The 25,333-nt window shown below is 44.9% G+C and overlaps 1 long non-coding RNA gene across 1 annotated transcript in view; it reads right to left on the bottom strand.

Moving 5' to 3' along the window:
• The window catches only part of LOC310638790, a 405,659-nt gene extending 395,114 nt beyond the window's left edge, over window positions 1–10,545 (bottom strand). The window contains exon 1 of the long non-coding RNA XR_014492182.1: window positions 10,448–10,545. This is a non-coding gene — a long non-coding RNA (uncharacterized lncRNA). The remainder of the gene's footprint in view (window positions 1–10,447) is intronic.
• Between the last annotated feature and the right edge of the window lie 14,788 nt (window positions 10,546–25,333).

Raw genomic sequence — 25,333 nt, forward strand, 5'->3', positions numbered from 1 at the left:
TCTTCGTTCTAGGTTGGTTCTCCATTTGATAAGCTTCTACCTGTCCAACTCAATGATTCTGTGATTCCATCTTCAGTGGTCTCCTTCAAAAAATAAAACAAAACACTGGGCACTATCTAACAAAATGAAATTCAACGGTGAAAAAAGTAAGGTTCTACATTTAGGCAGGAAAAAAACAAATGCACAGGTGTCGTATAGGGGGTACCTTGCTCAATAGTAGCAACTGTGAGAGGGATCTTGGAGTCCTAGTGGACAATGAGTTAGATATGAGCCAGCTGTGTGTTGCAGCTGCCCAAAGAGCCAACACAGTGCTAGGCTGCATCAACAGAGGGATAGAATCAAGATCAAGTGAAGTACTAATACCACTTTACAATGCCTTGGTAAGGCCACACCTGGAATACTGCATCCAGTTTTGGTCACTACGATGTAAAAAAGATGTCGAGACTCTAGAAAGGGTACAGAGAAGAGCAACCAAGATGATTAGGGGGCTGGAGGCTAAAACATATAGGGAACGGTTGCTGGAATTGGGTATGTGTAGTTTAACGAAGAGAAGGGTGAGGGGTGACATGATAGCAGTGTTCCAATATCTCAGGGGCTGCCCCAAAGAAGAGGGAGTCAAGCTATTCTCCAAAGCGCCTGAAAGCAGGACAAGAAGCAACGGATGGAAACTAACCAAGGAGAGAAGCAACCTAGAACTAAGGAGAAACTTCCTGACTGTTAGAACAATTAACCAGTGGAACAACCTGCCTCCAGAAGTGGTGAATGCTCCAACACTGGAAGTTTTAAAGAAAAGACTGGCCAGCCATTTGTCTGAAATGGTATAGGGTTTCCTGCCTGAGCAGGAGGTTGGACTAGATGACCTCCAAGGTCCCTTCCAACTTTGTTGTTGTTGTTGTTGTTGTTGTTGTTGTTATTATTATTTATTATTATTATTATTATTATTATTATTATTATTATTATTATTATTATTATTATTATTATTATTATTATTATTTATTATACGTGGACAAGGGGCCCAAACCCTTCTGAAGACCTGGCATAAAGTGTCAGTCAACACAGGGAAGGAAGGAAGCAAAGCATATTTCACACGGTGATGCCAAGCCACTTTAGAAATGAATCATTCTCTGAGCAGCTCAGCCCTAGTCAAGCTTGAAGGCCCTGCTTTGGCCACTTAGTCTCTGTGAGGAGAGGAAATTTTCTCAGTTCCGAGCTGTCGCTTAGCATTAAAGCCACTTCCTTCCGCTGACTTGCACTTTAGCTGCCCAAAGGAAGAAGAAAGCGAGGGCAATGAAAACGGAAATAAAGGATGGGCTTAAGGCCATTGAAAAGATGGAGATCTTCTCCCATTCCAATAGTAACAGCAATATTCACTTAGCGTTCCAATAAAGCAGAATATTTGTAACTCAGAGTTGAAATGAGGGGTCCTTGGTGTTCTCTGTGCTTGGTGGTTTTCTTGCAGACGTTTCATTTCCCTACTAGGTAACCTCATCAGTGCTAGAAGGGAGTGAGGTTTGTGGAGAGGAGGAGGAGGAGGAGGAGGAGGAGGAGGAGGAGGAGGAGGAGGAGGATGGTGGAGTCCTTAAAGCTCTCTGAGCTTGGTGGCTTTCTGTCCAATGTTTCATTACCAAACTAGATAACATCATCAGTGCTCTTCATCCTTCATCCTTCATAGTTGTTGATCAGGCACAGAATACATATATACAACACTGAAAATAAAAAGTAAGAGTAAAATAAAAAATAGTAATGGGTAAATCAATAAGAGCCTTGGTGGAGCAGTGGGCTGATGCCTCCTTAAGTAACACCAGCTGCCTGCAATTAGTGCAGGTTCGAGTCCCACCAGGCTCAAGGTTGACTCAGCCTTCCATCCTTCCCAGGTAGGTAAAATGAGGACCCAGATTGTTGGGGGCAATTAAGCTGACTTTGTAATAATGCCGCTTTGTGGGGGTGTGAAAGCCCTAACAAGCAGGCATATACACAGAATGAAGGCTACTGCTAAGCTTGTAAGCCGCCCTGAGTCTTCAGAGAAGGGCGGTATATAAATGGAATTTTAAAAAAAAGGAGAGAGAGCATTACTGTAATATTTGAGTGTAAAGGAATTACTTTGAGAGCTGTATAGTTTTCTGCCTCTAGATCTTAACCCTCAAATCCGATGTTCTTGTGGTTGTTGTTATAGACTTGCAGTTGTTTAGTTTTAATTTTAACTATTTGGTGGACAGAGCCTGGGTTCATACTGTCATGGCTGCCAATTAAAAATAATAAAAAAAAAATATGAAACAGTCTGATAGTTTGCAAAGAGGAATGGGAAAGATATTTCCGTTTCTTTGCCTAGTAAGACAGCTCAGAAATCCCCATATGGGGGGTCTGTGCTCTCTGTTGTGTGAGAGTCACCAGGGCTAAAATATTCAGAAGCGACTAATGACAACTATCACTAGTGGTGGGATTCAGCCAATTTTTGTTGCCTTTTGTTGACTTCTGCAAACCGGCTGATGCCCTAGTCCTTTTTTGCAAGGCCCAGAACAGACCGCTGGAAGTGTGTGGATGCCACTTCCGGAACTCCGTTCTGAGCTGGGGAGGCCTCCCGGGCCCAGAACAGCCCACCAGAAGTGCGTGGATGCCACTTCCAGAAGTCCATACTGAGCCCAGGAGGCAACCCAGGCCCTGGACAGCCCACCGGAAGTGCATGGGCGCCACTTCCGGAAGTCCATTCTGAGCTGGGGAGGCGTTCCAGGCCCAGAATGGCCCACCAGAAGTGCATGGATGCCACTTCCGGAAGTCCATACTGAGCCCAGGAGGCAACCCAGGCCCTGGACAGCCCACCGGAAGTGCATGGGCGCCACTTCCGGAAGTCCGTTCTGAGCTGGGGAGGTGTCCCAGGCCCAGAACGGCCCACAGGAAGTGCGTGGATGCCACTTCTGGAAGTCCGTTCTGAGCCTGGGAGGCCTCCCCCAGGCCTCCAAGGTCAGAAAGGACTTCTGGAAATGGCATCCAGGTACTTCTGGTGGACCGTTCTGGGCCTGGGAGACCTCCTCGGCTCAGAACGGACTTCCGGAAGTGGCGTCCATGCAGAGAACCGGTTGTTCAGGTATTTGAATCCCACCACTGGCTATCGCATATCAGAACTAACAAACCCAAGTATCTATTTACCAAAGTACCCAAACCTGGGTAATAGAGGAATCATTGACCCTGGGCAAGCAGAGTTTCAACAATGGTGGTTCACGATAGATCATTGAGGTCACATAGTTGGTTAATAAAATGTCTGCAGTGAAACAACAAAGCTCAGAGAACACGAAGGACCTCCCCCCCCTCTCCAGCTTCAACATCTGGAAGATAAATATACAAATCCGTCTGCTTTAAATCTATATGCAGCCTTTATTTATTTCAAAGCAGATTTCATAAGAGTAAGAGTTTGGGGAGACATTTTGTGCAGATCCTCTGAAAACAAAAGACTTTGGTTCCTTATTTATAAACTGTACAATAAAATGGGCTTTACAATGGGATGTAACCCAGGAGGGGACTTTTCTGACATCCAGGGGGGGTAGAACAAGGATGTATTTGAGTATTGTTGTTTTTTAACATATATTTATTATTAATTTATTTTATTTGTATCACACCTTTATTACTTTTTTTACAAAAAAACCCCCTCAAAGTGGTGAACGTATCTACCACACCTTTCCCGTCCTATTTTCCCCACCACAACAACCCTGTGAGGTGGATTGGGCTGAGCGGTTGCCGCACAGTCACCCAGCCAGGTTTCTTGCCTAGAGTGAGACTATTGTCCCAAAGTCACCCAGACAGCTTTCTTGCCTAAGGCAGGACTAGAACTCACCGTCTCCTAGTGATTGTCCCAAAGTCACCCAGCTGGCTTTCATACTTAAAGTGGAATTAGAACTCACAGCCTTCCACTTTGCAGTCTGGTGCCTTAGACCAATCTGGCTCTTTATATATTAACTCCCCGATTAAAACACTTCAGACAGTTGAAATCCAGGCACCTAAGCTAGCCAATAGAATCCTCCCAATTTTACTCCGTGCTGATGATACAAGTTCTTCTCTCCTTGTCTTGGGTAGTCATGAAGTAGGCCCTAAGAGCCAGGCCACCCTGAGGAGCAATTAATAATCAATTTTGATAAAATGATAAATGTAAAGTTTTAGAATTCCCCACCCCCACCCCACAACACAAGTGGATGACTGGAGCCCATGAATTGGAGCAGGTCAACTGTTTTAAATACTTGGGCTTAGTATTTCAGGCCTCTAGGAAATTAACAGCCCAGATAAACTACGCCACTTTGACTATCCAAAAGAGCACAAAAGCAATAACTAAATTTTAGAGCCAACAAGGGACAAGTTACATTCCAGCAGCGATCAAACTGTGGCTAAAACAGTTGCCCAATTATTGTATGGAATACAACGTGGCCCCTATACAAACCTAATGTCTTAGGAAGCCATACAACTGAATTTCCTTAGAACTTTATTGAGAGGAACAGAATAACAGAACTGGGAGGGATCTTGGAGGTCTTCTAGTCCAGCCCCCTACTCAAGCAGGAGATCCTATACAATTCCAGACAAGGGGCTGTCTGGTCTTTTCTCAAAAAACCTCCAGTGATGGAGCATCCAGAATTTCTGGAGGCAAAGCTGTCCCACTGGTTAACTGTTCTCACTGTTAGGAAGTTTCTCCTTAGTTCTAGGTTGCTTCTCTCCTTGATTAGTTTCCATCTGTTGCTTCTTGGAGAGAGCTTCGGACTTCAGATTCCAACCTCAGTTAAAAGACCCAACACCAAGACAGACCCACATGTTCATTCCAGCTCCTGTCCTTCCTCAAGGCTATCTTCTTCATCTTCAACTGGGCAAGCCAACAAGACAGAATATCGACAAGTTGCTGTTGTTCAGTTGGGAAGTTGTGTCTGACTCTTTGTGACCCCTGGGAGCAGAAGAGGGCTCCACTGTCTTCCAGAGTTTGCCCAAATTCACGTTCATTGTGTCGATGACATTATCTAACCATCTTTTCCTCTGCCATCTTTTTCTCCTTTTGCCTTCCACCTTTCACAACCTCAGGGTCTTCTCCGATGATGTTCTGTTCCAGCCTACGACTGGCCCTGTTTGTGTGTCAGGGACAACCCCTTTTTCCTTTTAACAATCAATAGGCTGGGGGGGGGAAACCAAGCCAAATTTATTTACAGTTCCAAATAATAAAGTCTTTCAAACAAAAAAAGCAGCAGAATATTTTCTTCAACCAAAAATACATGATTCGAAACATCCAACAAGAGTCAAACAAGAGTCAAACAGATTAGCAAGAACATACCAGGATTCTCTCTGAATGTCTCCGAACGGTTGCCTTCAGCAACCAGCCCCGCCCACACCTTCCCCTTTTATTATCTGTCCCAAGGCTTGGCTTCTCAATGCCTTCTCCTCCTCTCACTGAGTTGCCTCATTGATTTTCTCTGCTCTGCTCTGCTCTGCTGGATTGCCTTCTACTTCTAGCATCTCTGAACAGATTCAGCTGTGACTCCTCTGAGTCCGAACCCTCCTCCTCACACAGCTGAGCCTCGTGAGGAACACAACTGGAGGGGCCAGGCTGAGAGTCTTGCAGTGCATCAGAGCATCCCTCTGACACCGAAGGCTCTCCAAACTCCCCCCTCCTCCTCCTCAGATTCCTCAGACTCAACTGCTGGGAGCATAGGCTGACACTGAATCACAACAGATGAGTCCTCTCTTGTCATTTTGTGGCCAAAATATTTGAGATTCAGCTTCAATATCTGTCCTTCCAAAGGTCAGTCAGGGTTGACGCATTGGCTCTCCTGGAGTCTTCTCCAGCACCACAATTGGATGTCATCCATTTTTCAGCACTCAGCCTTCCAACTCTCGCAGCCATACATTCCTACTGGGAAAACCATAGCTTTGACTATATGGACCTTTGTCAGTCAAGCGGTGACTCTGCTTCTGAATATGCCATCTAGGTTTGCCGTAGCTTTCCTCCCAAGGAGCCAGCCTTCTTGAATTTCCTGGCTGCAGTCACTGTCTGCAGTGGTCTGGGAGCCCGAGAAAGCAAAGTCTCACAGTCAATCACCTCGATCCCAAATCCTTAATCTCCCCCCACGCGGACACTGAACAGCAGCAATTCAACTGGGGCAAGACAAGAATCCTTGGCCCTTCTACCACCCACCAAGTTCATGAGTTCATCGAAGTTTGGCACTCCACAAGCAATTGCATCCACAGACAAATCGACCTACAGCCAGGTTATGAACCCCTCAGAATTTAAATCCACCACACAACCAACTGCAGGTACCCTCAACCAACCCACACAACCCACCCACCCCAACTCATGCTTCATCTCCCAATAACATACACCTGATGTTACCTCCCCGTCACAAGACCTTCCCTTGATGGGACCCTCCCCTGACCTGTCAGAAGACTCACAATGCATCCCACACCTGACCCATCACAAGACCAATCACCTCACCTGATGGGACCCACACCTGACCCATCACAAGACCCTCACCTGACGTGATCCTCACCTGATGTGACCTCCCCATCACAAGACCCTCACTTGATGCAACCCACACAGGACCGATCAGAAGACCCTCACCTGTCATGACCCTCACCTGAGTTGACCTCTCCGTCACAAGACCCACCACAAGACCCTCACTTGATGCAACCCACACCTGACCCATCACAAGACCCTCACCTGACATGACCCTCACCTGAGTTGACCTCCCCATCACAAGACCCATCGCAAGACTCTCACCTGAGCTGACCTCCCCTTCACAAGACCCATCACAAGACCCTCACTTGATGCAACCCACACCTGACCCATCACAAGACCCTCAGCCTGACATGACCCTCACCTGACATGACCTGGCCACACCTGAAGCCCTCATAAACAGAAGAACAACAACACTGACATCCCCTGAACTCCACTGAAGATGTTACCTGTAACGAAACATTCAGAAACCAACCCACAAGCTCGGAGAACGAGCCTTCACCCTCAAAGGAACATCTGTCACCCCTTCCTTTTCCTCCCCTTCTATTACCCAGGAAGAACAAATGGTTGACTCTCTTTTATAGTTCAACATTGGGGGGGGCGGAGGGGGTTTAATAAAGTCCTAGAGACAAATCACTTCCTCCTGGCGATGAACTGCTAGCTATGATGGGAGAAAGGGCTTATATTGATGTCTAACCATAGAATGCGTCCATAATATAGGCCAGGTTGCAATCAGTGGAAACACTTCCACTTCACACTACGCTGTAAAACGTGCCTTGCTCAGGAACATTGCCATGGAAACAGTCCATTAAAAATGAATTCTCTCCCTCTTTCTCCCGCTTTCTGTGAACGAGTGACTTTTTAATGGCCATTTACGGCTGCACTTTGCCAGAACAAATTCAAGTTCAATCGTATTTAGTTCTCTGGTAATTTGAAATGGCAAAGTTCCCTTTCCAGTCTTTCCCTCTCCCCTCATACATCTACTGTATTTATCTATATCTATCTACCTATCATCTCTATCTATCTATCTGTCTGCCTGTCTGTCTATCATCTGTTTCTACTCTCTATCTCTATCATCAATCTGTATCTCTCTCTATATCACCTATCTCTATCTATCTATCTATCTATCTATCTATCTATCTATCTATCTATCTATCTATCTATCTATCTATCTATTTATCTATCTATCTATCTATCTGTACCTCTCTATAATCTCTCTCTCTCTCTGTGTATCTCTCTCTCTCTCTCTCTCTCTCTCTCTCTCTCTCTCTCTCTCTCTCTCTCTCTCTCTCTCTCTCTCGCTAATCTAAAGAAAAGAAGAAATAGGAGAGACATGATAGCAGTTATTCCAGTAACTGAGGGGCTGCCACAAGGCAGAGGGGACCAGGTTGTTCACCAAAGCACCAGAGGGAAGGACGAGAAACAATGGTTGGAAACTGATCAAAGAGAGAAGCAACCTGGAATTAAGGAGAAACTTCCTAACAGTGAGGACAATCAACCAGTGGAACAGCCTGCCACCAGAAATCGTGGGTGCTCCATCACTGGAGATTTTTAAGAAGAGGCTGGACAGTCACTTGTCTGAGACTGTATAGTTTCTCCTGCTTGAGCAGGGGGCTGGACTAGAAGACCTCCAAGGTGCCTTTCAGCGCTGTTCTGTTCCATTCTGTTCCATTCTATTCCATTCCATATTTTCTATTCTATTCTATTCTATTCTATTCTATTCTATTCTATTCTATTCTATTCTATTCTATTCTATTCTATTCTATTCTATTCTATTCTATTCTATTCCTTAATTCTATTCTGTTCTATTCTATTCTGTTCTTTTCTGTTCTGTTCTGTTCTGTTCTGTTCTATTCTATTCTCTCTTCTTCATTCTTCTATTCTATTCTATACTGTTCTGTTCTGTTCTATTTTATTCTGTCTGTCTGTCTGTCTGTCTGTCTGTCTATCTATCTGTCTATCTATCTATCTATCTATCTATCTATCTATCTATCTATCTATCTATCTATCTATCTATCTATCAATCTACAGTATGTGCGGGTGAGAGGGACATGAACAAAACGGCATCTTATGGCTCCAAGGGGTTCAGCAGAGTCAGGAGACGCAGCACATGGAAGATGGTCAGGAAAAATGGTTGAGCTGAGCAGCTGCCTCTGTTCTTTCAGCAGGATGGTCATCCACCTTTGACCCACCATCTCCTCAGGGCATGGCCCAAGGAGTCAAGAGGGTAGCCACAACTGCACAGGCGATGTCAATAAAGTCAGGTATGATTTTGACTCAATAAGGTGCGGCAGCCTCTTCACTTTGCTGGGACACGGATGTAGCCTGCTCCTAAAAAGGGGGGTGGGCACCTAACCCCGAGATTGCCTGGAGGGAGGAATGTTCCAATCCCATTTCAAACCATCCAAGTGAATCCTGATCAGGACCTCTGATGAAAAGGAATTCTCCATCCTCCAATGAGTTCAGGGGGACCTGGTTCACACTAGAAGATTAGCCAAGTCCTTTTTTACCTTTGATTCACAGCTTGTTCCTGTTAACAGAATAAGAGAAGGAATGAGAATAGAAATAGAATAGAATAGAGCTGAAAGGGAGCTTGGAGGTCTTCTAGTCCAGCCCCCTTCTCAAGCAGGAGGGAATTGGGTATGTGTAGTTTAATGAAGAGAAGGATTGGGTGGACATGATGGGCATCTTCCAATATCTCAGGGGCTGCCCCAAAGAAGAGGCAGTCAAGCTCTTCTCCAAAGCGCCTGAAAGCAAGAGAAGAAGCAACGGATGGAAAGTAATCAAGGAGAGAAGCAACCTAGAACTAAGGAGAAACTTCCTGACAGTTAGAACAATTAACCAGTGGAACCACTTGCCTCCAGAAGCAACCTAGAACTAAAGAGAAATTTCCTATCAGTGAAGACAATTAACCAGTGGAACAACCTGCCACCAGAAGTTGTGAAAGCTCCAACACTGGAAGTTTTTAAGAAGAGACTGGAGAGCCATTTGTCTGAAATGGTATAGGGTTTCCTGCCTGAGCAGGGGGTTGGACTAGATGACCTCCAAGGTCCCTTCCAAATTATTATTATTATTATTATTATTATTATTATTATTATTATTATTATTATTATTATTATTATTATTATTATTATTATTATTATTATTATTATTATTTCCTACACCATCTCAGACAAGTGACTGTCCATTCAAAATTTAGTCTGAGTCTCTCTTCACTTAGCAGAGGAGATTATTTAACAGGTTTTCCTTTCTGTTGCAAGCGTTTCTTTTGTGATTCATTCCTGTCTGTTCTCCGATGATAAATCACTCCAGGCTAGTTGTTTTATCATTCCAAAAAAGCATGTAAAAAGAGAAGCTGTTTTGCAATTAATAACCAAATTGCATGGCTCTGCCAGCTGCAATTTTAAAATCATTTTAAGAATCGTTACGCTGCAGCAGAACAGAGGGGAAATTAAGCTAAAGTTCCCGAGGCGATGGAGGAGCCTAGGATTAATGCTGCGTAATTATTAAAAGGTAAATATTCATCTCTCTTTTATTCGGGGCAGATAAACTGATTATAAATAGAGGGATGGTTGTGGGGCTGCTAACCCAGGTCTGGAAGAAGAAAAAAAGAAAGCGAGAAAGAACTAGGGAAATAAACAGATAGACCACCTGGCTGCCATCCAAACCGAAGAAGGTTTATCGTTAAGTTTTCTTGGGCCATGCTTGCCACTAATTGGCCCCTCAGGATATCTGAGATTGGTGATTTTCTTGCAGACGTTTCCTTACTTGGCTTGGTAACATCCCAGTGCTAGAATGACTAGAAGCTACGTCTATTCTTATCTAGCACTGATGGTGTTACCTAGTTGGGTCATGAAAGGTCTGCAAGAAAACCACCAACTTCAGAGAGCACCAAAGACCCCACAATCCTCTTCCTCTTCCCCCTCCTCCTCCTCCTCCTCCTCCTCCTCCTCTCTTTCTCCTGGACTGCACAATCCCCACTCCCTTCTAGCACTGATGATGTTGCCTAGTTTGGTAGTGAAACGTCTGCAAGAAAACCCCCCAGCTCAGAGAGCACCAAGGACCCCACAGTTCAACCCTGAGCTACCGATACCAAGAATCCTTTCATCTCTTTAAAAAAAAGGAGGGAGGAAATAAAACTCCTCGAAACAGGCTTAAATCCTGCGGACCTTGTGGGCAATGGAGACAGTCTGGGTGGCAATACGGATGGTTCTTGACATATGATATAATTGGCCTCTGCATTTGGCCTACCACATTATGTGATTTTGCATTCATGTTTCCTTCACTTCGGTTCAGTCCTGGCTGTGTTGTCTGACAGCCATCTTAGAATAGAATGTTTAGAATGGAATAGAGCTGGAAGGGACCTTGGAGGTCCTCTAGTCCAGCCCCCCGCTCAAGCAGGAGAACCTATACCATCTCAGACAAGTGACTGTCCAGGCTCTTCTTAAACACCTCCAGTGATGGAGCGCCCATGATTTCTGGTGGCAACTTCTGTTCCACTGGTTGATTGTCCTCACTGTCAGGAAGTTTCTCCTTAATTCCAGGTTGTTTCTTTCCTTGATTAATCAATGGCATGGGTCCGGATTATTTACGCGAGTACCATTTGCCAGCGTTAACTTCCCATCGTCCTGTGCGCTCCCACAGAGAGGGCCTCCTCAGGGTGCCGTCGGTCAGGGAATGTCGACTGGCGGCCGGATGGCTCCCGACCTTCGCTCTTTTCGCCGCGACCTGAAGACTTGGCTATTTGAACTTGGTGGCCTGGACTGAGGGACTGGGATTTTAGATTTTAAGTTTTAAATTTTAGAACATGTTTTATTGTTTAGGGCTACTTGGTTTAATTTATTTTAATTTTGTATATTATGTGTTGTATATAGTGTTTTAATTGCCCTGTACACTGCCCTGTACACTGCCCCGAGTCCTTCGGGAGAGGGACGGTATATAAATCCAAATAATAAATAAATAAATCAGACTAGAGCTGAAAGGGACCTTGGAGGTCTAGTCCAAACCCTACTCAAACAGAAGACTTTATACCATATCAGTCAAGTGACTATCTAATCTCTACTTAAATGCCTCCAGTGATGAAGCAGCCACAATTTCTGAAGACAAATTGTTCCACTAGTTCATTGTCTTCACTGTCAGAAAGTTTCTCCTTAATTCCAGGTTGCATCTCTCTTTGATCAGTTTCCAACTGTTGTTTCTTGTTTTCCCTTCTGGTCCTTTTGAGAATAATTTGACCCCCTCTTCTTTGTGACAGCCCCTGGAATACTTATTGTTCCTGGACATTAGGAAATAAACTTTGTTTCTCCGAATATTAGATATTAACAAGATTTTTTTTATTTTATTTACCTTTTTTTTAGGAGCGGGTCCATCCACAGCAATTGCATCCATCAAATTAAGGCAAGCTTCAACCAACGAAGGAGAGAAATAACTTTTGTCACTTTTTATTAGTCACCAACTTCAGCAGCCAAAAAAGGACCCCTTGCTCAATCAATTCTGCCTGACACAATTGACTCAACTCTCTTATTACCTCCCTCTGCAATTACACTGCAGCCACTTCTAAAAGTTCCTAAAGTCTGCAGAAAGAAATGTCAGAGCAGAACTTTCTGTCATCTCACCTTCTTCCCAAATCCATCCCTTTCTCGCCCTTAGCTGAGGGACGCTAAAGGTAAAGGTAAAGGTAAAGGTTCCCCCGCACATGTGTGCTAGTCGTTTCCGACTCTAGGGGCCGGTGCTCATCTCCGTTTCAAAGCCGAAGAGCCAGCGCTTGTCCAAGGACGTCTCCGTGGTCATGTGGCCGGCATGACTTGACGCCAAAGGTGCACGGAACGCTGTTACCTTCCCACCGGAGTGGTCCCTATTTTTCTACTTGCATTTTTACGTGCTTTCGAACTGCTAGGTTGGCAGAAGCTGGGACGAGTAACAGGCGCTCACTCTGCTACGCGGCACTCGGGATTCGACCCGCCAAACTGCCGACCTTCTGATCGACAAGCTCAGCGTCCTAACCCACTGAGCCACCACGTCCCTTTGAGGGACGCTAGAGATCGCTTTTGTTGTGTATTCAGCTTTTGTTGCAAGTTTCAACCACAAAACAGATCCATTTGAAGGCTTTCAAAATTGCCCCTAATGGGTTCACGTCAAGACTGGACTAACTGACTAAGGGATTGGGCAGTTAATACCATTTTTTTACCACAGGTTCTCCTCAGGGCTGCATCCTAAGTCTGCTGCTGTTCACCCTGTTGAGCCATGACTGTTGTGCTAGGTTTGCCACCAACCATACTGTGAAGTTCACAGATGATACAACAGTAGTGGGCCTTATTCATGATGACAAGGTGGAAGCTTACCACAAGGAGGTTGAGGGGTTGGTGAACTGGTGTAAGGAAAACAGCCTAGTTTTAAATACCTGGAAAAAACCAAACAGATCATTGTCGATTTCAGAAAAGGCAGGCAAAGCCACATGAATGATTGCATGAATGATTCACCTGTGGAGATGGTTACCAGCATCAAATTCCTGGGTGTGCAGCTAACGAGTAGGCTGGCTTGGTTGCTCAGTAGTGAGGCACTGATGAAGCAGGCACAGCAGCGCCTACATTTTCTGTGTCACTTGAGAAAAGCACATCTTCCTTCCCCTGTCCTGAGCACTTTCTGCAGGGGGACGATCGAGAGCATCCTGTCATACAGCATCACAGTCTGGTTTGGAAGCATCCCTGCTTCAGACAGGAAGGCGGTGCAGAGAGTGGTGAGGACAGTTGAAAAGATCATGGGCAGTTCCCTCCCTTCCAGCCAGGACATAGCACAGAAGTGTTGCCTGAACAGGGTCCGTAAAATTATCTGGGACACTACTCATCCTCTTCACAACCTGTTTTCCTTGTTCCCTTCTGGGAGGAGGGGGCTTCGTGGTACCCGTAGCAGAACATCCAGATTCAGCCACAATTTCATTCCATACATACAGCATTAACCTTGTGAATGCTCAAGCCTCCTCCTTCTGTTATATATTCAAGATGGACAGTATTTAATATTCATTTGTTATGTATATGTAGGGGTGTGGGTCTATACATATGTTGTATATAGTATGTTTTGGTGTGTGTCATATATGTATTTCACTTTGACAGCGGGCAACTAAATTTCATTTTTGATGTGTGCCGTTGTGCCCACACCAGTGAAAAAAATGGCAATAAAGGTTATCTCTTAGTTGAAGCTGAGAAATTGTCTTCGAGAGTGATTAAAGGCCCCAACTTAGGACAGATCTAGGTTGCATCAAGAGAGAGAGAGAGATTCAGGGTTACATTTAATGATAGTGCCACTCTATACTGCACTGGTGAATACTTTGGGAATATCGCATCCAGTTCTGATCACCATTGCAAGAAGTGTTATATCAAAATATGTTTTACCCTCTACATGGTTTCTCTCTTCCCTTAAAATATTAACAGAACCCACAAAGGTCTGAGAATCAGTGTCTTCAAATTTATCAAAGTAGCAAACTTCCTCAACCCCCGAAATAAGTTTGTTGTTGTTGTTAGTTGCGAAGTCTTGTCTGACCCATCACAACCCCATGGACAACGTTCCTCCAGGCGTTCCTGTCCTCCACCATCTTCTGGAGTCCATTTAGGCTCACGCCTACTGCTTCAGTGACTCCATCCAGCCACCTCATTCTCTGTCGTCCCCTTCTTCTCTTGCCATCAATCTTTCCCAGCATTAGGCTCTTCTCCAGTGAGTCCTTCCTTCTCATTAGGTGGCCGAAGTATTTGAGTTTCCACTTCAGGATCTGGCCTTCTACAGAGCAGTCAGGGTTGATCTCCTCTAGGACTGACCGGTTTGATCGCCTTGCAGTCCAAGGGACTCGCAGGAGTCTTCTCCAGCACCAGAGTTCAAAGGCCTCCATTCTTTGGCGCTCAGCCTTTCTTATGGTCCAACTTTCACAGTCATACATTGCAACTGGGAAGACCAATAGTTCCTCTTCACTTTCTGCCATTAGAGTGGTTGTTGTTGTTGTTAGTTGCGAAGTCGTGTCCAACCCATCGCGACCCTATGGACAACATTCCTCCAGGCCCTCTTGTCCTCCACCATCTTCTGGAGTCCATTTAAGCTCACGCCTACTGCTTCAGGGACTCCATCCAGCCACCTCATTCTCTGTCGTCCCCTTCTTCTCTTGCCCTCAATCTTTCCCAGCATTAGGCTCTTCTCCAGTGAGTCCTTTCTTCTCATTAGGTGGCCAAAGGATTTGAGTTTCACCTTCAGGATCTGGCCTTCTAAAGAGCCGTCAGGGTTGATCTCCTCTAGGACTGACCGGTTGGATCACCTTGCAGTCCAAGGGACTCGCCGGAGTCTTCTCCAGCACCGTAGTTCAAAGGCCTCAATTCTTTGGCGCTCAGCCTTTCTTATGGTCCAGCTTTCACTGCCATACATTGCAACTGGGAAGACCATAGCCTTGACTATACGCACTTTTGTTGACAGGGTGATGTCTTTGCTTTTCAGTGTGCTGTCTAGATTTGCCAATTTCCACCTTGGTTGTAATTTCCACCTTGGGCCGATGTTCCTGTCTCTCGGAAGCTTTTTAACATTTCAAAAGAACTTTGTTGATTACCACTTGTGAGTTCTCTGTCTGAGCAGGAAATAGATAGCCCCACATCTTAGTGTTACATTTGATACAATTCATTGGTGTTACATTTTATACAATTTATTGGTGTTACATTTTATGCAATTTATAAAAGAATAACCTTTATTTATTTTCCTTTAGTTCCGTGCAAGTGGCAGGCAGGTGTGCTCACCTGGGCCGCTCCCTTTGCACGCATCGCCGCTGCTTACACAATGGAGCTTTCGCACATGGGTGTGAGCCCATCACTTGCGCAAGTGTGAAAAATGGTCACAAGTCACCTTTTTTCCCCCCAGTGGCGTTTTCACTTTGAGCGGTCATGTTGTACGCTGGCCTGTATTTTGTCTTTCTGACTAATGGGACCCTCTGCTGGTGTGGATGGGGTGGGGGCCCCCACTTCCAGTGGGGTGACATAGTTTCTCAAGATTAAAATCTTATTGGGCGGGGTTGGGGAATGATGGCCCTGTGGGTAGAAAAATCAGGTCCCCTTCCAAGCCAGGATTAAGACATTGCAAATAAAATGGAGGCTAAGAACCTGGAAATAAAATGGAGGTTGGCTGCTTAGGAAAGAAGGTTGAATGATGGGCAGAACCAACAACAGTGTGTAGCTCTGGGACAGCTGACAAATCTGACGAGTGCAAGGATTTTTAGACAGTTTTGCAGCATTTTGTAACTTGGAGGCTTGCTTTGTGTGCTTTTGTTATTAGATTTGTTTAGCTTGCTTCGCAAAGGCTGGCAAAGGGTCTGAAATAATTAATTTTACCTCCTTATCTTTAGTCTGTCTATTACCTCCGTTGAGCTCTCTTTGTGAATCCACAGGCCTGGTTCAATGTTTCTGCTTTTTTGCAATAGGCAGGGGTTTCATGAGTAAAATATAGCTTCTCTATTTCTTTTCCTGAGTTTTATTCTTAGGATTGAGGGGGGGGGGCATAGTAAAAAAGGATTCAGCAAGTGCGTTCTTACCACAGCCCTTTTATGACTTGTGGACTTCAACTCCCAGAATTCCGCAGCCAGCAAGTCATATAAAGGGGCCGGTCGTTCCTCACTTCTGTAAAAGGGGTGAAGAGCTGCCAACCTCGTTGTACTTTTATGTCTAGTTTAATGAAGAGAGGGGCAAGGGGGGACATGACAGCAGTCTTCCAATATCTCAGGGGCTGCCCCAAAGAAGAGGGAGCCAAGCTCTTCTCCAAAGCACCCGAAGGCAGGACAAGAAGCAACGGATGGAAACTAACCAAAGAGAGACGCAACCTGGAACTAAGGAGAAACTTCCTGACAGTTAGAGCAATTAACCAGTGGAACAACCTTCCTCCAGAAGTTGTGGATGTAATGTCTAGTTTAAAGAAGGCCCGGGGGGACATGATAGCAGTGCTCCAGTATCTCAGGGGTTGCCCCAAAGAGGAGGCAGTCAAGCTATTCTCCAAAGCGCCTGAAAGCAGGACAAGAAGCAACAGATGGAAACTAGTCAAGGAGAGAAGCAACCTGGAACTAAGGAGAAATTTCCTGACAGTGAGGACAACTAACCAGTGGAACAACCTGCCTCCAGAAGCTGTGAATGTTCCAGCACTGGAAGTTTTTAAGAAGAGACTGGACAGCCGCTGGTCTGAAATGGTATAAGGTTTCCTGCCTGAGCAGGGGGTTGGACTAGATGACCTCCAAGGTCCCTTCCAACTTTATTGTTGTTGTTATTGTTATTGTTGTTATTATTATTATTATTGTTGTTTGTTGTTGTTGTTGTTGTTGTTGTTGTTATTATTATTATTATTATTATTATTATTATTATTATTTATTTATTATGATGAAGAGTGGAAGTCACTTTTTAATATACTTCTTTTCTTTTCCTTTAACTCCTTTATCTCTTTTTTCTCCCTCCCCCACCCTTCTTCGCCCTTTTCACTCTCTCCTTTCCATTTCCATTCCCCTTTCTGAGTTTAGCTGGCCTTACTGTAATTAACACCACCAATAAAAATTAGATATCGAAAATGAGACACAAAGAAGAGGAGCAAAGTGAGCGCAGTGACTCAGTTTGATTCTCACCTTTCTGATAATCCCTCTCTGGGCTGTGTGTCATAATGGCAGGAAGAAACAGTTGCATGATTGTCTCTCTGTGTGTGTGTGTGTGTGTGTGTGAGAGAGAGAGAGAGAGAGAGAGAGTACAAAGCAGAAGAGTGTTACTGAACTGGGACTATGGAACATCTGTCTGTCTCAAACATTGCATTCTCTAAAGTAACAGAAAGATTTAACATAGCAGAGAAGCTTGTCCTTGTTTTACAGAAGGAAAAAAAATGTTCAAGCACCTGAATTAGAAACCCGGAGGAATACCGTGGGTGCTGTGATAGCTCTTGTTTTGCCACCCAAGCTTTGTAGGCAGTAGTGCATGCTTCAAAGGGTGGCTTTATTGGACTGGAAACTATGGTTAGAAAGAAAACCATCCGTTAAGGGCCTGGAGACGAAACTACATGAAGAACGGTTGCAGGAATTGGGTATGCCTAGTCTAAGGAAGAGAAGGACGAGGGGGGACATGACAGCAGTCTTCCAGTATCTCAGGGGCTGCCCCAAAGAAGAGGGAGTCAAGCTATTCTCCAAAGCACCAGAAGGCAGGACAAGAAGCAACGGATGGAAACTGACCAAGGAGAGAAGCAACCTGGAACTAAGGAGAAACTTCCTGACAGTGAGAACAATTAACCAGTGGAACAACCTGCCTCCAGAAGCTGTGAATGCTCCAACACTGGAGGTTTCTAAGAGGAGACTGGACAGCCACTTGTCTGAAATGGTATATAGGGTCTCCTGCTTGAGCAGGGGGCTGGACTAGAAGACCTCCAAGGTCCCTTCCAGCTCTATTCTGATTGAAAACAGAAGTCCCTTATCACTGTAAGCGATACACTTTTAATCAGGATTTGACTGTGTTGAAAAATCTTTCCTTAATGACCTGAGAAGGAAGGAAGGAAGGAAGAAAGGAAGGAAGGAAGGAAGGAAGGGAGGGAGGGAGGGAGGGAGGAAGGAAGAGGCAAGGGAGAGAGGAAAGAAGGAAAAAAGGGGAGGGGAGGGAAAAGAGAGAGTGGGGAGGGAAGGAGAGAGAGGAAGGAAGGAAGGAAGGAAGGAAGGAAGGAAGGAAGGAAGGAAGGAAGGAAGGAAGGAAGGAAGGAAGGAAGGAAGGAAGGAAGAGGCAAGGGAGAGAGGAAAGAAGGAAAAAGGGAAGGGAGAGAGTGGAGAGAGAGTGAGAGAGGAAGGAAGGAAGGAAGGAAAGAAGGAAGGAAGAAGGGAGAGAGGAAAAAAGGAAAAAGGGGAGGGGAGGGAAAAGAGAGTGGGGAGGGAGGGAGGGAGGGAGGGAGGAAGGAAGGAAGGAAGGAAGGAAGGAAGGAAGGAAGAAGGGAGAGAGGAAAAAAGGAAAAAGGGGAGGGGAGGGAAAAGAAAGTGGGGAGGGAGGGAGGGAGGGAGAGGGAGGGAGGGAGGGAGGGAGGAAGGAAGGAAGGAAGGAAGGAAGGAAGGAAGGAAGGAAGGAAGGAAGGAAGGGGCAAGGGAGAGAGGAAAGAAGGAAAAAGGGGAGGGGAGGGAAAAGAAAGTGGAGAGGGAGGGAGGGAGGGAAGAAGGAAGGAAGGAAAAAAGAGGGGAGGGGAGAGAGTGGAGAGAGTGGAGAGAGAGTGAGAGAGGAAGGAAGGAAGGAAGGAAGGAAGGAAGGAAGGAAGGAAGGAAGGAAGGAAGGAAGGAAGGAAGGAAGGAAGGAAGGAAAAAAGTGGGGAGGGGAGAGAGAGTGGAGAGAGTGAGAGAGGAAGGAAGGAAGGAAGGAAGGAAGGAAGGAAGGAAGGAAGGAAGGAAGGAAGGAAGGAAGGAAAGAAAAACTAAGTTCAAAAAGGTAGGCATGCAATTTTCCTGCAACCAAACTGAATCACTCTTCTGTTCTCGGAGATCCATCAGAAACGGCTCCTGAGGATTCCTTAAAACTTTTAGGTTGGGATCTTCCCAGCGCTGCCAGCCAAGACGGCTTCACTCCGCAGCTGCTGCTTTGGTCCCCTCTGTTTTCCTACTAGACAGGTGTAAAAATCGTGTGCAATAATAGCACTTCTAAAAGCAGAAGGACGGGAAGGGAAATTTGAAGGAAACTCTGCCTAACCCATCCGTTTGCTGGGAGATTAACCACCACGGAGGGAGCAACTAAGGTCTGCGGCGTTTTGCAGGAGAGCTAAAGACAACCATCGCAGCTTAATTAAGCTGCTAAATGCTAAGCATTTGTTTTTAAAAGAGAGAGAGATAACATTATTAATAGTGCGAGCAAATAAAATAAAATAAAAGGAAGAGGGAGGGAGGGGGAAGTCCTCCCAAAGACAAAACGGAGTACGTCAGATAGAACAAGAATGTCCCACTTTCGCGAAGCGTTCTACTATAAATCTACACTGCCCTCTTTCCCAGAGAATAATGTCAGGCGCTGCAGACGGAGAGACCGATTAAGGATATTGAAGGGATTCTGGAAAACAAAAATACTGTATAGAAAGATATCCAGTTTGGGTCACCACGAGGTAAAAAAAAAGATGTTGAGACTCTGGAAAGAGTGCAGAGAAGAGCAACAACGATGATCGGGGGACTGGAGGCTAAAAACATATAGGGAACGGTTGCTGGAATTGGCTAGGTCTAGTTCGGGGTTAGGGAACCTTGGCTCTTTTATGACTTGGTGGACAGTGGTGGGATTCAAATATCTGAACAACCGGCTCTCTTATTGGATGCAGGCCTGGGCCTCCGAGGCCTAGTAGAATGGACTTCCGGAAACGGCATCCATGCACTTCTGGTAGGCCGTTCTAGGCCTGGGAAGCCTCCTCCAGGCCTCCGAGGCCTAGAATGGACTTCCGGAAGTGGCATCCACGCACTTCCAGTGGGCTGTTCTAGGCTTGGGAGGCCTCCTCCAGACCTTCCAGGCCTAGACTGGACTTCCAGAAGCAGTGTGCATTCAGCCGGTTCTCTGAACTCAGCAAAATTTAGCTACCAGCTGTGCCGAACTGGTGCGAACTGGATGAATCCCACCACTGCTTGTGGACTTCAATACCCAGAATTCCTGAACCAGACATGCTGACTCGGGAATTCTGGGAGTTGAAGTCCACAAGTCATAAAAGAGCCAAGCTTCCCTGCCCCTGGTCTAGTTTAATGAAAAGAAGGACTAGGAGTGATATGATAACAGTCTTCCAATATTTGAGGGGCTGCCCCAAAGAAGAGGAGGGTCAACCTATTCTCCAAAGCACCAGAAGACAAGACAAGAAGTAACACATGGAACTAAGGAGAAGCAGCCTAGAACTAAGGAGAAATTTGCTGACAGTGGGAACAATTAAGCAGTGGAATTCCTTGCCTCCAGACGTTGTGAATGCTCCAAGACTGGAGGTTTTTAAGGAGAGATTGGACAACCGTTTGTCTGAAAGACTTTCCTGGCTGAGGGGCAGGTTAAACTAGAAGACCTCCGAGGTCCCATCCAACTCTGCTATTCTATTTTTCTGTTATATATCTTGATGAATGAAGGTGACTATACAAGTCCCAGGATAATGTTGTAGGATCCAATCTCTGAGTCGGTCACCGGGACCAAAGGTTTATTTGTCCAAGCTTTGGGGTTCATGCTGGAGCCCATCTGTCCTCAGGGAATTTCTCTTTAAGAGAATGTTCTCTCAAAGCTTTCAGCTATTCTATGTGCCCCTCAAACACTGGAATACTGCCATCATGTCACCCCTAGACCTTCTTTTCATTAGACTAGGTTGTTGTTGTTGTTGTTAGTTGCGAAGTCGTGTCCGACCCATCGCGACCCTATGGACAATGTTCCTCCAGGCCTTCCTGTCCTCTACCATCTTCTGGAGTCCATCTAAGCTCGCGCCTACTGCTTCAGGGACTCCATCCAGCCACCTCATTCTCCGTCGTCCCCTTCTTCTCTTGCCCTCAACCTTTCCCAGCATGAGGCTCTTCTCCAGTGAGTCCTTCCTTCTCATTAGGTGGCCAAAGTATTTGAGTTTTAGCTTCAGGATCTGGCCTTCTAAAGAGCAGTCAGGGTTGATCTCCTCTAGGACTGACCGGTTTGATCGCCTTGCAGTCCAAGGGACTTGCAGGAGTCTTCTCCAGCACCAGAGTTCAAAGGCTTCAATTCTTTGGTGCTCAGCCTTTCTTATGGTCCAGCTTTCACTGCCATACATTGCAAGTGGGAAGACCATAGCCTTGACTATATGCACTTTTGTTGACAGGGTGATGTCTCTGCTTTTTAGTGTGCTGTCTAGATTTGCCTTAGACTAGGTAGTTCGGTAGAATTACAGTGTGATGACCAAAACTGGATGCAGTATTCCAAGTGTGGCCTTACCGAGACATTGCAAAGTGGTATTAACACTTCAGGTGATCTTGATGCTCTCCCACTGTTGATGCAGCCTAGCACTGTGTTGGCTTTTGGGCAGTTGCAGCACACCGCTGGTTTGTATTTAAGTGATTGTCCACAAGGCTGCTTCTCTCCTTGATGAGTTTCCATCCGCTGCTTCTTCTCCTGCTTTCAGGGGCTTTAGAGAATAGCTTGACTCCCTCTTCTTTGGGGCAGCCCCTGAGATATTGGAACACTGCTATCATGTCACCCTTCTCTTCATTAAACTACACATACCCAATTCCAGCAACTGTTCCCTATATGTTTTAGCCTCCAGCCCCCTAATCATCTTTGTTGCTCTTCTCTGCACTCTTTCTAGAATCTCAGCATCTTTTTAAACATTGTGGTGACCAAAACTGGATGCAGGATTCCAAGTGTGGCCTTACCAAGGCATTGTAAAGTGGCATTAACACTTCAGGCGCTCTTGATTCTATCCCTCTGTTGATGCAGCCTAGCAATGGGTTGGCTTTTTTTTGGCAGCTTCAACACACGGCTGCCTCATAGTTAAGTGATTGTCCACTAGGTTGCTTCTCTCCTTGATGAGTTCCCATCCGTTGCTTCTTGTCCTGCCTCCAGGCGCTTTGGAGAATAGCTTGACTCCCTCTTCTTTGGGGCAGCCCCTGAGATATTGGAAGACTGCTATCATGTCCCCCCTGATCTTTCTTTTCTGTAAATTAATACTGTTGTCAATATGATCTAGAAAAGCCTTAACTCTAATAAAGGCTAACAACGTTGGCAGCTTAATGTCACAGCAACCTTTTCCTACCCTTTTGAAATACTTAATTTCATCTCACAGGCATTTCTGATCTTTTTTAAAAATATGTTTTTTGTTTTTTTGAGTATGCATTATCCATAATGATTTTTTTCTGGCCTGATGTTAATTCATTTTTTCCCCCTTCTTACGTGACTGTTACTGCTCACCCGCTTCCAAATAAACAGATTGCTGCAAATGGTTTTCTGCAAAAACGTCCTTTGAAATGTACATTTCCCTAATAAGTACTTTTTTTTCCTATGCAGTTTCCTCTAACACACACCTTTTTCTGCACTTCTTTTGTTAGGCTGTGAATTGCATCGCAAAAGATGGAAAACTCTGGAATTCTGGCAAGGACCAGCATTGGCATGTTTGATTCATGCCCATTGCTCCTGTCTGAAAATGGGAAAAAAATTCTCGCCCATCTCTGCTCTCAGCTTAGAGCTTCTATTGAGGGATAATAACCATTGTTGAAAGAAAAAAATCTTCATCAGGGTCCAGTCCAAGCCAGGAATAAACAAAATGGAGACTGCTTCAGAAAGAAGGTTTAGGTTTATTGAAGAGAAGAACCACAAGACATGTGGCTCTGGAGCAGCTGACCACGTGTAGCTGGGTTTTTATACCTTCTTGGGCTTTGGTGTTTTGGAGTTGTTTCCTGTTCCTTTGGCATGAACTTTGACCTGAGCTTTTTTTATTAAAAAGTTTTACAATACATTTTAAGCATAAACTCCTTCCCTCCCCCTCCCCCCAACTTCCCCTCCCTCCCCCTCCCCCCCCAAACTTCCCCTCCCTCCCCCTCCCCCCCCAACTTCCCAGAGCTGAATACAGGGTATTGTCTTAACAAGCTGAAGCTAAAATATGCCAACCATCTATAATTACACTTTAAATCCTATCACGCTTTAACTCCACTTAAACATAAGGTAAAGGTAAAGGTAAAGGTTCCCCCGCACATGCGTGCTAGTCGTTTCCAACTCTAGGGGCCGGTGCTCATCTCCGTTTCAAAGCCGAAGAGCCAGCGCTTGTCCGAGGACGTCTCCGTGGTCATGTGGCCGGCATGACTAGACGCCAAAGGCGCACGGAACGCTGTTACCTTCCCACCGGAGTGGTCCCTATTTTTCTACTTGCATTTTTACATGCTTTCGAACTGCTAGGTTGGCAGAAGCTGGGACGAGTAACAGGCGCTCACTCTGCTACACGGCACTCAGGATTCGACCCGCCAAACTGCCGACCTTCTGATCGACAAGCTCAGCGTCCTAACCCACTGAGCCACCGTGTCCCTCTACTTAAACATAACTAACTAATAATCTTATAATTCTAATACTCATTCATAAGCTAAATGAAACTTTTATTTATTTATTCTGAATATACTCAAACCATCTTCTCCATTCCAAAATACATCTCTGTTGCGTTTTTTCTTTCAAATATGCTGAAATGTTTGCCATTTCTGCCAAGTTTGAAACTTTTAAAGTCCACTCTTCTATAGTAGGCAGTTCTTCCTTCTTCCAGTATTGTGAAACCAAAAGTCTTGCTGCCATTATTAAATTCAACATCAATTTAGTTTCTATAATGGTACAATCTGTAATAATACCCAACAGAAATAACTGGAGAAAACCTTATCTTTTTCTTAAATATCTTCTGCATATTCCACCAAATTTTAATCCAAAAAGCTTTAACTTTTTTACAAGTCCACCATATATGATAATACGTTGCATCCTCACAACCACACCTCCAACATTTAGGCTGATAATTCGGATACTGTCAGGACCCACCTCAATCCACATCTTAGGAAATAAGAACTCTTGGATGCAAGTTTAGTCCAAAAGGAAAATGTTTACTAGGAAGGAATCGATTGTGGGAATACAAGACGGAATCTGAGAAAAGTTACATTTCAATCCTATATAAACCATTCCCATTCCAGCCCCTCCCCTCATCCATTTGGTCAGGCTGTCGTCAGTTGCTAGGTGTCAGGTTCTTCCATGGGAAAGGGAACTCTCCTTGGTTTTATGGTTATTGCTTCCCTTTTTCAGTTGTAAATGAAGACACAAACCATATCTGTCTGTCCCCCTCCCTTCCCCCGTTAAAACATCCCCTGTTGTTTGAAAATCGCTTTAGTAACCATCCTCTCCCCCCCCCTCGGAGAGATGGCAGAATCCCCAGTAATAGCACGTTGTTCTACCTATACAATTATGAAATGTGATATAAATGGATTCTGACATTCGGCTCTCCTTTCAGAAAAAAGATGAGTCCATCTGTGGGGAAAGAAAACATATAAATGTTAGCCTGGTTTGTTTGGATATTCTGTATGAAACCTCTTAAGCAACTTAGGTGCTTTAACATGGAGTTTGTTAACCCATTCGTTTTCTGAGGAGGGGAGGTGTTTCCATGCCACTAAATATTGTATCGTTCCATGGTGTTTTCTGGAATCTAAGATTTCTTTCACTTCAAAATGTTGTTCTCCTTCCACCATGATGGGGGGTGGTGGTGGTGGGATTTTTTCTCGTAGTGGAGATTGTTGTTCTCTCTTTAATAGACTGCAGTGGAAGGTTGGGTGTATTCGTCTAAGATTTTTGGGTAGTTCTAATTCAACTGTTACTGGGTTTATGATTCTTTTAATTGGAAAGGGTCCAATATATTTTGGTCCTAGTTTTTTACAGGGTTGGAGTGATTTCAGGTATTTTGTGGATAAATATACCATCTCTCCTACCCTAAATGGTGTGGGATCGGTTCTTTTTTTGTCTGCCTGTGTCTTGTATGCTTTTCTGGCATCTTCCAAGGCTTTCCTAACGATTGGCCATGTATTTTGTAATTGAGCAATCCATTCCTTCAGATCAGGGATAACCGGTTCTTTTGGGGTTAGTTCTGGTATTGGGTTGAAACTCTGGCCTGTAGCTACTTGAAAAGGAGTGTAACCTGTGCTTGAGTGGACTGCATTATTATATGCTACTTCTGCAAAAGGCAGTAGGTCCGTCCAGTCGGACTGCTGAAAATTAATATAGCATCTCAGATATTGTTCAAGTATATTATTAAGTCTTTCAGAAGCTCCGTCTGTCTGAGGATGGTGACTAGATGACAGTCCTTGGGTGGTTCCTAAGAGGGATAAAAATTCTTTCCAAAATGCCGATGTAAATTGCACCCCTCTGTCAGATATGA

The sequence above is a fragment of the Vipera ursinii genome (genome assembly GCF_947247035.1).
Source record: "Vipera ursinii genome assembly, chromosome: 3".
NCBI classification, from domain to species: Eukaryota; Metazoa; Chordata; class Lepidosauria; order Squamata; family Viperidae; genus Vipera; species Vipera ursinii.